The sequence below is a fragment of the Theobroma cacao genome, chromosome 1 (genome assembly GCF_000208745.1).
Source record: "Theobroma cacao cultivar B97-61/B2 chromosome 1, Criollo_cocoa_genome_V2, whole genome shotgun sequence".
In the NCBI taxonomy this organism is placed as follows: Eukaryota; Viridiplantae; Streptophyta; class Magnoliopsida; order Malvales; family Malvaceae; genus Theobroma; species Theobroma cacao.
This window is the reverse complement of record NC_030850.1, coordinates 14,210,071-14,221,346: the sequence shown is the minus strand read 5'-3', so window position 1 is coordinate 14,221,346 and position 11,276 is coordinate 14,210,071. Positions and strand designations below refer to the sequence as shown.

The 11,276-nt window shown below is 33.8% G+C and overlaps 2 long non-coding RNA genes across 2 annotated transcripts; one reads left to right on the top strand and one right to left on the bottom strand.

Moving 5' to 3' along the window:
• Nucleotides 3,165–4,882, bottom strand: LOC108662101. The gene is made up of 3 exons (XR_001927881.1): nucleotides 4,842–4,882; nucleotides 4,186–4,309; nucleotides 3,165–3,475 (listed from the first exon to the last, which is right to left on the bottom strand). It is a non-coding gene; the product is annotated as an uncharacterized LOC108662101 (long non-coding RNA).
• LOC108662032 lies at nucleotides 8,370–10,310 on the top strand. The gene is made up of 2 exons (XR_001927817.1): nucleotides 8,370–8,408; nucleotides 9,770–10,310. It is a non-coding gene; the product is annotated as an uncharacterized LOC108662032 (long non-coding RNA).

The following is an 11,276-nucleotide window of genomic DNA, read 5'->3' as shown; positions in this document are numbered from 1 at the left end:
TTATTTCTCAATTATTCTTCATACCTCTAATATATATATATATATATATATATATATATATATATATATATTATATCCTTGTTACATTTCGTCTTTAATGAGTCACCTCAAACTTAGACTCATTCGAATCGTGTCTGCCTCAAGCATTTTCGAATTCCAATTTCCATACTACATTGGGAAGTTTTCATTATTGAACTTCATTATCCAAATTATCTTCAATCATCCTTTGTTCTATTCTTCCATACTAATGTGACATCATTCTCCCTAGACCAATATGCAGTTTGTACTTGAAACTACAAGACTTGAAATAAGGTCCTCCTCAAGTACTTTTCAATGTCAATATGAATATCACTTCTAGCTTACGGCTTCCTCTTTATAACCACATAACTTAATGCTTGCTTTCACAAGATCCCTAACAGAACTCCTTTTGAGTATTTCTTTGGGGATACCTATCTTAAACTTATGTCTCACCGCATGTGATCACTTAACTTGTGACTTAGCCGTTAGGCTCTTTAGCAAGTTTTTAAAAATTTCACATTTTATTCTTGCCGTGTATGATTGGTAATTCCTTCTCAAATATGTTTGTGCATTCCTGAAACACTTAGTCTCTTATTTGCTCCTTAACATCCTAACCATATCGTCCTATAAACATGCACTTATTCTTAAAGATATATGAATACATACTCGTCCATTCAATCCCCAATTTATCTTCATAGGTTTCTAGTGTGCCACACAATTGGCCTTATGTTATTACTAACCCTTTTCATTTAGCTGAGTTAGGACAAGAATTGCAAATTCTCATAACGACATTCTGAATAAACCCATTTACTATACCACCCTTGTAATCCTTCATTCACACTTTCATCACTTGGTATTGACATCCCTTATCAATATCTTATACATTCATCTAACTTTTCATTCAATTTTTTTTTTAAGCCTTTAACAAGGCTTAATCTCTCGTCTCCTTTATTTCTTAGGATTTGACTTTGGTCAACATATTATTCATCCTAATACTTCACATGGTATCTTATCTCAATATAGCCATCTCAAGAATATTTCAACTTCTATTTTAATTATATGCCCATATACAAGGCAATAAAGAAACCTTTCAATTCATTCATGTAAACATTCTCTGGAACATTTAAAACTCCCAAATAACTAAGCTCAATGACCAATGACCATAATTCAGCTTGTAAGCTCATTATCGTGCCACTCCCATCTTGCTCATGCATCCTAGACATGGGGTGTCCCTAGCGCCATGGTGTTGGACAGTCAATGCTGCAGCGTCGCGACTACTAGACATGGGATAGTTTCAACGCTGCAGCGCTAAAGAGTTAGTGCTATAGTGCAGTGGCTGTTGGAAATTTCTTCCACTAATAAGTTCTTCCATCTTTAAAGTTACTACAGGGATCATGCTCAACCATTTGGCTTTCCTCCAAGCCTATCCCACAACTTTCATGACCAGGCATATTTTCTCTTTTGCTTATTATATGCACTAAGCCGAGTCAATATTTTCAAACTCATTTATCCTTTAACATTTATTTTCAACTCATAAGTCTCACCTTAGGACAATCTTGCCATATTGTGCATCAAATTCTCAATATAAATACCACACATAAAAATATTCAACATTTATGATATTCCCCAATTTCTTAACATTCACAATTAATTATCTTTCTTGTCCTGTAACTCAAATAGTTTTATTAACTTTCAGTACAAATGACCATGAAAATAGTTCATCTTTATCCACGCTTTACACTCATAATTTTTATTAAATCAAGGATTCCCTTTTTCCCAAGTTCCATAATTTGCCTCCCTTAGTCCATATTTGTGCCAAATTATCATCTTATAGTGTCATAGCATCATTTTGTAATCCCATCCATGCTTAAATTACAATCGTCGACTCAATCACATCATCCATTCTAAGTGTCACCTATAACCTCATTGATTTCTCCTATATTCTTCCAAATTGTAATTGCAACTAAGATTTCAAATTTCACCTTTCCACGATTAATTGGTAATCATTTGTCAGGTCTCGTAGTTGTTTGTGCCATTAATGACTTTCTACGTCGATCCTTAATAATTATCTAAGGTGACCAACCACGCCACTAAGGTGAATATCCTTTCTCAATAATTATATTGCTAGTCTACCTCTGTCATGCCAAAAGATTCCTATACACATTTAGTCATTTAAGCAGCTACTTTATAATCCGTTCGAGTCATACAAAATAAAAGCCAACTCTTAACTCCTTTGTACAGATAACTACTATTATTTCCCTTACATCGCATCTATTTAGATTTAGAGTGATACAAACTTCAACGAAGGTATTAAGTATCTTTAGGATCCTCGTCGCCTTGATCCGAGCACATCGACGGATCCTCTTCCAGGTCTTTCTCTTCCTCTTGAGATTTTCTCTTTTTATCTTCAACCCAAGCTTGTTGTATCCTCCTGTATTCCTCACTACTCACAGGCGCAACACCTATTCCACAACCAGGAAGAAAGTGTCGGATATCATATACTTTCCTGGGATGAATAGTCCCCTTTGCAATTGCCTCTTTCATCTTTTCCTATGCCATTCCTCAGATCTCTTCAAAAGGAAATTTCTTACAGCTTCTTGAATGTCAGAGTTGTCCTCACTTCCAAAACTCTCGCTACTCTCAAGGCTTTCCTTATCACGAAACCACTCTTCTAATTCTGGGGGAATCTAGTTAATAAGAATTCGGGGCGGGTCACCTTCCAGATTACCTAGATCAAGGCATCATTGGCTCATGGCAGTGGAATTTAATGATCCCTCGTTAGCACTATGAGGGGCATCGGGACTACCGTCTCTTTTAGAGATGGCGTGTGCAACCAACGCACCTCCACCTATACGCAACCAAGTATTGATTACTCATCCATCTATACATCATAAGAACATGTAGGTTTCAATGAAGTTGGGGTCTATGTAGCCTCCTGTCCTTGACTTGCGTTGCGCACCCACAATTCAAGGACAAGACTTTACACGAACTCTAACAACTCCGTTAACCACACAAGAATCCTTAGGATTCAATTAACCCTAGAGCTCTGTTACCACCTTTGTTATAGCCTAATTTTCGAGACATGACCGGCGCAAGGGACCAATGGGCTCAACCCACTAAGCCCAAGCAAGCATACTTACATGATCTTATACGTTAATCCATATTCTTTTAGAATCCGAAATTCATAATGCTCAATTACAATTCCTTTGAAAACAACTCATAAAACCTAGTCATGTATTCATAATGGCATCATCAATCATTAAATACATACATATAATTTGACAAGTGAATCTCAGCATTTCACAACAAATAGTCATATACACGTAATTAGAACTTGACCGTCAGCGGAATGACTCTGAGCATGGTTGCTAACATTTAATGTCATGGTAAACCTACCGAGCAATGGATTGGGAAGAGCACTTCGTCCTGGGATCCAATCACCTTTGACCCTAAAAACCTAAAACATGAATTTTAAAAACGTGAGTACAAACTCAGTGAGTGAACATAGGAAGGGAACAAGCAACGTTAAGGAAAGTTTAGAAATCATGATGCACATCTTTGAAAACAATGCAACTTAGTTCACGTTCTTATTAAAATCCCTCCATCAAACCCTTAGTTATTAAATCATTTCATAATAAAGGAACCATATTTAGCATGAAATCGGAAAGAGACGAAATTTCCAAAAAACATTTTATCTCACCCAACTCATGTGCATCCCAGCGCATAGTGCACATAGCCGGACACCACATCGCACCCAGCTCATGTGCATCCCACCGCATCGTGCACATTGCCGGACACCACATCTCACCCAACTCATGTGCATCCCACCACATCGTGCACATAGCTGGACACCACATCTCACCCAGCTCATGTGTATTCCACCACATCATGCACATAGCCGGACACCATATCTCACCCAGCTCATGCACGGTTACATTTGTCACACAATGGTATCATTTATGACATAGTATATATACATGTATATCAACATTATACAGAAAACATATGGATTCATCCTTTTTCACATTTCACATTTCACAACATCAAAACATTTTATCAAGGGCTTGTTCTAAGGAAATTTTAAAGCAAAAACCGATAAAATTCCCAAATGATCCATTAGAACACATAACATTTTCCCAAAACATTTTGAAATGCAAGTTCACTCACCTTACGATAGCGGGATATTACATTGCTATTTGATCGGAGGTGTCTCTGATTATTTTCACTGGCCGATCGCTCGATGTTTACTTCGGCACGCCACCACAGTACTCTAACCTTATCTTTGCATTTCCTAACAATAATACGAACTCAATATATTTAATTATATACGTATACGGGTAGCACTTCAATCAATTAATCCTTACTCAAATTTATATTTTTCATCCTATCATGAAACCATTTTCAATTAACTCACATCTTAATACATTTTTACTAAAATTACGTATATTCATTGCTCACGTAATTCCTTAAATTATATCACCGGAAATTTAATTATGATGTCATGTGTCTACTTCAACCTTTCTAAATAATTTCCACCCAAATCCATCTTATATTTTCATACATAATCCACATATATGGCAACAACAATCATTCTCACTTTCACTCGATTATTTCCTAGTTTACATGCATTATTATCTATCTAACTTTCAATACTTTGTTTCTCAATCCTTCATCCACAATATTCCTTTTTCATATCTTTCAAACAACATGCCATACAATCTTAATAATTTTCAACTAGCTTAGGCAAATAAATCCTTTCAACAATCATAATTCCTCACAATATTCAACTAACCATAAGCTTTAAAATATAGTGTTAAGCTTACCGTTTTCCTTTTCCACTTTGAGTCTTTCATGTACCCATGGGTTTATTGGCTTACATGTTACCAATTTGTCTCCAATCAAGCCAATATTTGCTGCCACAAGACATTTCTCTAAGTCACTAACTCATTTTTAAAAACTACTCAAGCCAAAAACAAGAATTCTTATCGTTCCTTGCTTGAATCACCAAAACCAAGCTTTTTCTTCCTTTCTTTCTTTTTCTTTCTTCTCCTCCTAGGGTTTAGATGTGCTAGAAATTGGGCTTAAAGGCTGTAAATTTAGTGCTCATGAAGTTCGGAGAAGAAAGGAAAAGAAAACATGGAAAGGGAAAATGAAGAAAACTTGGTTTCATGGTGGACAAAGAGAAAATGGAATGGAAGCTTCAAGAATGGTGTGGAGCATGGAGGAGAAGAGGAAAAACTCTTGCTGGAGGAGATAAGAACAGTTTTGGGCTGAAAAAAAATCGGAGTCAAAGCTTCCTTTAGAAGCTTTGACCAAACTTCACGTAAAATTATCGTTTTGCCCTTTTTGTTTCTTTCCATTTTAATTTAGTCCTCCCAACACTCATTTAACTCCAACTTCCTTCTATTATCTTCTTCTACACATGTACCAACAAAGCACGAAGTTTGTACTCCAACGCGGTGTCCCCGTAATATCTAAAATATTTATTTACCCGCGTTATCTTTACTTAATAAATACATGCGGCCCCATTAACGTAATTTTTTCTCCAAAATTTTCTCATTCTTCTTCTCCCCCACTTAGATTGACCATGTACTCCTCTTTCATGAAAAATTCAGACACTGAAAAAAATATTAATATTTTAATATTATTTTATTAATAAAATATTATTTTATTCTAAAAATTTTCTCGTCTCCTTTTGTCTCCTTGGTACCTAAAATACCTTATTATGTCTCAATTCACTTCTGAATCACTTTTTATCTTGTAAATTTTTTTTTGATAAAATATTATTATTTTATTATTATTTTCTCGCGTGCGGAATATTTTATCTCAATTGTTCTTTTCATCTTTCATCACTTTTAAATATTATAATTAACCTCAATTGGCATCAAATAAGGTTTATTAGTTACCACATCAAGTATAAGGTATTACATCTGCCTAGTTGTGACTATGGTTTTTGTAACCAGAAGTGTTTTCAAAAATTTTTCGATGAGTATGAGAAAGATGTGGTGCTTAAATTTCTCAATGGTCTTAATGACTCCTTTACTACTCTAAGATCTTAGTTATTGTTAATGAAACCCTTCCCCACTTTAAACGAGGATTATAACTTTGTTATAAATGAGGAAAGTCAACGATCTATATCTGTCAATCAAGTGTTTCATGAAGCCTCTATTATGACCATTATTACTGATAGAAGAAAGAAGGAAAAACCTAATGTCATTTGTAGTCATTGTGGTAAATTTGGGCGCATAAAGGAAAAATGTTATAAACTGGTAAGTTTTCCCCCTGATTTTAAGTTTTCAAAAGGCAAGGGAAATCTCAAAACTCCAAAAGCTGCTTATCGTGTTAATAACTCTATGGTGAGTATGGAGACAGATAAGGGTGAGGATATTACAGACTCTTTGTCTAACATTTCCCTTACCAAGAATCAAATTCAGAGGCTCATGGTATTACTCAATGATCAGGGAAAAGATTTGGTTAATAACCCACCCTCACTTTGGGACAAATTTTCCTTAGCATACTTCTTCCATTTTGAACTCTATTATTGCAGGTATGATTCTAATCTCAAACTTTTCATTCATTCAACATTTGCCTTCTGCTAAACCTATTGTAAATTTTAATCATCATATTTGGATTGTTGATTCTGATGCAATAGATCATATAACATGTTTTTTAATGTCATTCATATCATTCAGACCTGTTCAAAATATATATGTTGAAATGCCAAATGATATTAAAGCCACGATGTCAAGCTCGACTCTACAATATGTTTATCATGCCATTCCTACATAAGAATGCATGTTTGCTTACTTGGGTATCTCAAAAATCGTTAAAAGACGACAATGTACCAAATGGTACAATTAAATTGATTTAAGCCTCGAACTAGTCCAAATAGAGATTTTAAGATGAAATTGAGAATTTTAAAACTCCAGAATGACTTAAAATGGTGATTCGGAGTTCGAAGCCCGATTTGGACTCAAATTGGAATTTTTATAACCTAGGGGCAAAATGATCATTTTGCCACCCGAGGTTAAAATTGGAATGTTGGAAGAAGTTTTTGACCAAGATTGACTATTTAGAACCTAATTTGAGTTTGAGAAGTGAAAAAATTTTAATTTCGGTATTTTTTCGAGCATAAGGGCAAAATAGTCATTTTTCCACCTCAAGGGCAAAATTATAATTTTACATCACCCAACACTTGTCCAGCACATGGATTTTACACAATATTATCATGGATAATTGAGGAAATTTAAGTGGTGGAGAGAGATTACTTAATAGGTAAGTATGATACATGGACCAATGGAATGGTGACATGTGTCAAATTTTCATCCATTTATTATTTGGCTTAAAAATCAGCATAAAATCAGCCCATTTCTCTTCATATGGCCGGCCAAAGCAAGAATAAAGGAAAAAAAGAAAGAACAAGAACCCTAGGGTGAAAATTCAAGAGAAATTTGGTGGATTTCAAGTAATCAAGCAATCAAAGGTAAAATTTCTTGATTTTAACTTGTGATCTACCTTTCCCATGCATTCTTTTGCATTTTTCATGGTTGAATCACAAGATATCATGAAGGATTCATGGTTGACTAAATTTAGAGAGAGAAGATTTGATGATTTATTTGGTTAGATTTTGACATATTTTAGTGTTTATAGTTGATTTATCATGTTTGGAAGGAAAACAAGTAAGAAAAATCACATGTTCTTCATGGATTCTTCATTGGCCGAATTTCATAAAGACAATATTGAAGATGAATCTTGTGATGTCTTATGTTTTTTAGTTAAAATTTAATGAATTGTGGTGGTGGAAATCGAAAATGGTAATGTTTAGCATGAAAAACCGTATACCCCTCAAGAACCTCCATTGGCCGAATATTCCTTGTAGAGTATTAATGATGATTTTGATTTTATTTCAAGTGATTTGGTTAGGAATTAGTGATTTATGGTGTGAGAATCAAGCTTGAAATATTATAGTGTTGATGCACCCACCATGGCCGAATTTTCTAAGAGAAACTGTGAGGATGATTTTGCCATATTTCAAGTTATTTAACTTGTGTTTGATGGTTTGGAGAATTGGAAGAAAAATGAAATTAAATGGAGTTAAATTGGACATATTGGCCAATTAATCGAGTGATAGATAGAATTAGGCCAATACCGTTTTATTTAGGTACACAATTGAATTTGTGTAGAACACCGTGTTTAGACGATAATCTGAACAATTTACATCCCATTTCATGCATTAGTATCAAGCCTGAATTGGTTTTATAACAATTTAGCACAAATGTAGTAAATGGTTTATTGTGCATTATGTCTAGGTGGTGAGCATTCTGGCAAAAGTAAAGAGATAGTACCCGAGGATCAAGAATCGGAGTACTCGAAACTTGATTTCCATTACAGTGAGTAACCTTACTATCGTCTTAATTATCTAAAGTGATTTTTATCTGATTTTGTGATTTTATGAAAAATGAGTTTAAATGGTAAATCTTTATGTTTTATAAATAAAATGTGTTTAAATGAAATGATTTTATAACATTGTCTTGAAATGAAATGATGGTTTGAAAATAGAATAATTGGAGACCATTTGATGTATTGTGAATTTATGGTTCTAATTGATTGGCTTATGGCAATATTGGCATGAATGGTTGAATTGGTATTTGTGTTGAAAATGTATAAACTGTTATTTGCCTTGATAGGCTGGATAATGATAAAATTGCCATGTCATGCTGTTAAATTTTATTGAATTGGTGGGTTATTGATTAGTCGCTGCAGTGGACGGGTTCCGTGAACCAGCCTATTAGAGGGGGCACGGTAACCCTATTATATTCATACCTCAATATGAGAGGCGCGGATGGATAACTCTTGAGGTTAACACTTTAGAGTTCAATTCACACCAAACCACCACTGATGGTGAACTCAGCCAACGCCAAGGAACGGCTATGTTTTCAAAATAAAAACATTATTTATGCGTATATAACTTTTTAATAGCCTTGGCGGACTCGGTTGGGATAGCCCTTGGCCAAGGCATCTCTGATAACTGAGTATGAGAATGATTTTGGTACGAGCTAAAGTTTTAAGAAATTCATAAGTCATGTTGATTACTCGATTTATATGAATTGATTTTATTTGGTTGAAATGAGTTGAAAGGTGATGAATTACAGTATGTTAAACTATTTTATCTGTCTTCATTTACTCAGCTTTAGATATTTTAGATGGTATTTGTTTACTCACTGGGATTATATAATCTCACCACCCTCCTTTTCACCCATTTCAAGCTCATGATAGTCGGTAGATAGCTCACTTTGTTGAGGGCTACAGTTAGACTTCCATCCTAAAAAATTGTAGGTTTATCGCTTTTAATACTTTTCGTCGTTCGTGGGCCCACGTGTCACTGTAAATTAAATTTTATATTTTGGTTATTTGTATTATAGTATGTATGAATTTATTTAGTTTTTACGCTACAAAAATTATTTACCGGTAACTCTATAAATATTGTTTTATAAGAAAATAGAATNCTTTAAATGAATGTTTTAAATATCTAAACTTATTTTTGATTATGAAATATGTGTTTTCCACTTGTGTACTACATTTTTAGCTGGTTCCGAGATTTTTGAGGAAAAATGAACAAAATGCCCCTGTGAGAAAAAACTTATTTTTCTATTGTTTTGATTTGGAAATAGTTTATAATCTCTTAAAACATGATACTTAACAACTGTTGCTCACAAGGGAGGTGCAAAAACTAATATTAAAGCCTTGTTAGGTTCCGGTTGGCATTTCGGGCAATGAATATCTACCGGGTCGTTGCGACGGTTGTCACGGGCTTGATGGGAGTATCGGGTTGTGACACATGGTGACTCATATAGGAATTGTTAAGATATCACCACTTATCATTCTACATAATGTGTTGTGTGTGCCTGAATTTATATTCAATTTAATTTCAATGAGTGGTTTTACAAAGACTAAAACAAATCATTTGACATTTACTGATAATGGTTGTGTAATTCAGGACACAAGTACTTTGAGAATGATTGGTCCTGCTAAGATACAAGCAAGTCTATATATATTGCAAATCAAGTTTCCTACAACTCAAGTTAAAAGTTATGCCCTTGGAGATTCTGTTTTCAATTCACCTCCTCAGAAGATTTCTAAATATGTATCCAAGAATTTAGTTCCTAATATTTTAATTGTTTTTCATGTCAATTGTAATAGAATTTCTAGAAATTTTGATGTTTGGCATTTTCGTTTAGGACATCCTTTTTCTAAAAGATTATCTATTATTCAACAGTTTTGTTCTTATGTAAGTACTTCCAATGACACAATTTGTGAAATTTGCCCACTTGCCAAACAAAAGAGACTTAAGTTTCCTTTACATGAAACTCAACTATTTCTTGTTCTGAGCTGGTCCATATGGACATTTGGGGTCCAAATTCTATTATTACAATCCAAGGTTATCAATACTTCCTTACCATTGTAGATAATTACAACAGATTCACTTGGACTTTTCTTATGAAAAATAAATCCGAAGTTTCTCACATTGTACCAAGATTTTTTAACATGGTTGAAACACAATTTAATCATAAAATTAAACAAATAAGATCTAATAATGGACCTGGGTTTAATCTCTTAGGATTCTTTTCTTTAAAAGGCATAATTCATCATCTTTCATGTGTGGATACACCCCAACCAAATGGGGTTGTAGAGAGGAAACATTAACATTTGCTAAATGTTGTAAAAGCTTTAATGTTTCAAGCTTCAATGTCTATGCATTTTTTGGGTGATTTGATTTTAGCTGCATCACATTTAATAAATATAACGCATTCTCCAATATTAAAAACAAAACCCCATATGAAAATGTTGCTTAACAAACTGCCTTCATATAAGCATTTAAGAGTATTTGGTTCTTTATGTTTTGCATGTACTTTAAAAAGAAATAGAAAGAAGTTTTTTTTTTTTTTTTGAAAGGTGAAATAGAAAGAAGTTTGATACTAGAACTAGGAAGTGTGTTTTCATTGGGTATCCTAGTGGAGTTAAAGGATATAAGCTATATGATTTGAATATAAATCAGATCTACAATTTTAAGGATGTTGTGTTTTATGAACATGTATTTCCTTTTGCAAACAAGAACCTTCAATATGAATATGATTTTTCTGATAGAATCACTTTGCCTTCTCATAATTCAGTTGATATTTTTTACAATGTTTTATTCTTTTTTCTATATGCTAATAATTCTGCACCTACATACTCTTATAACCGATTGCCTGTTTTTA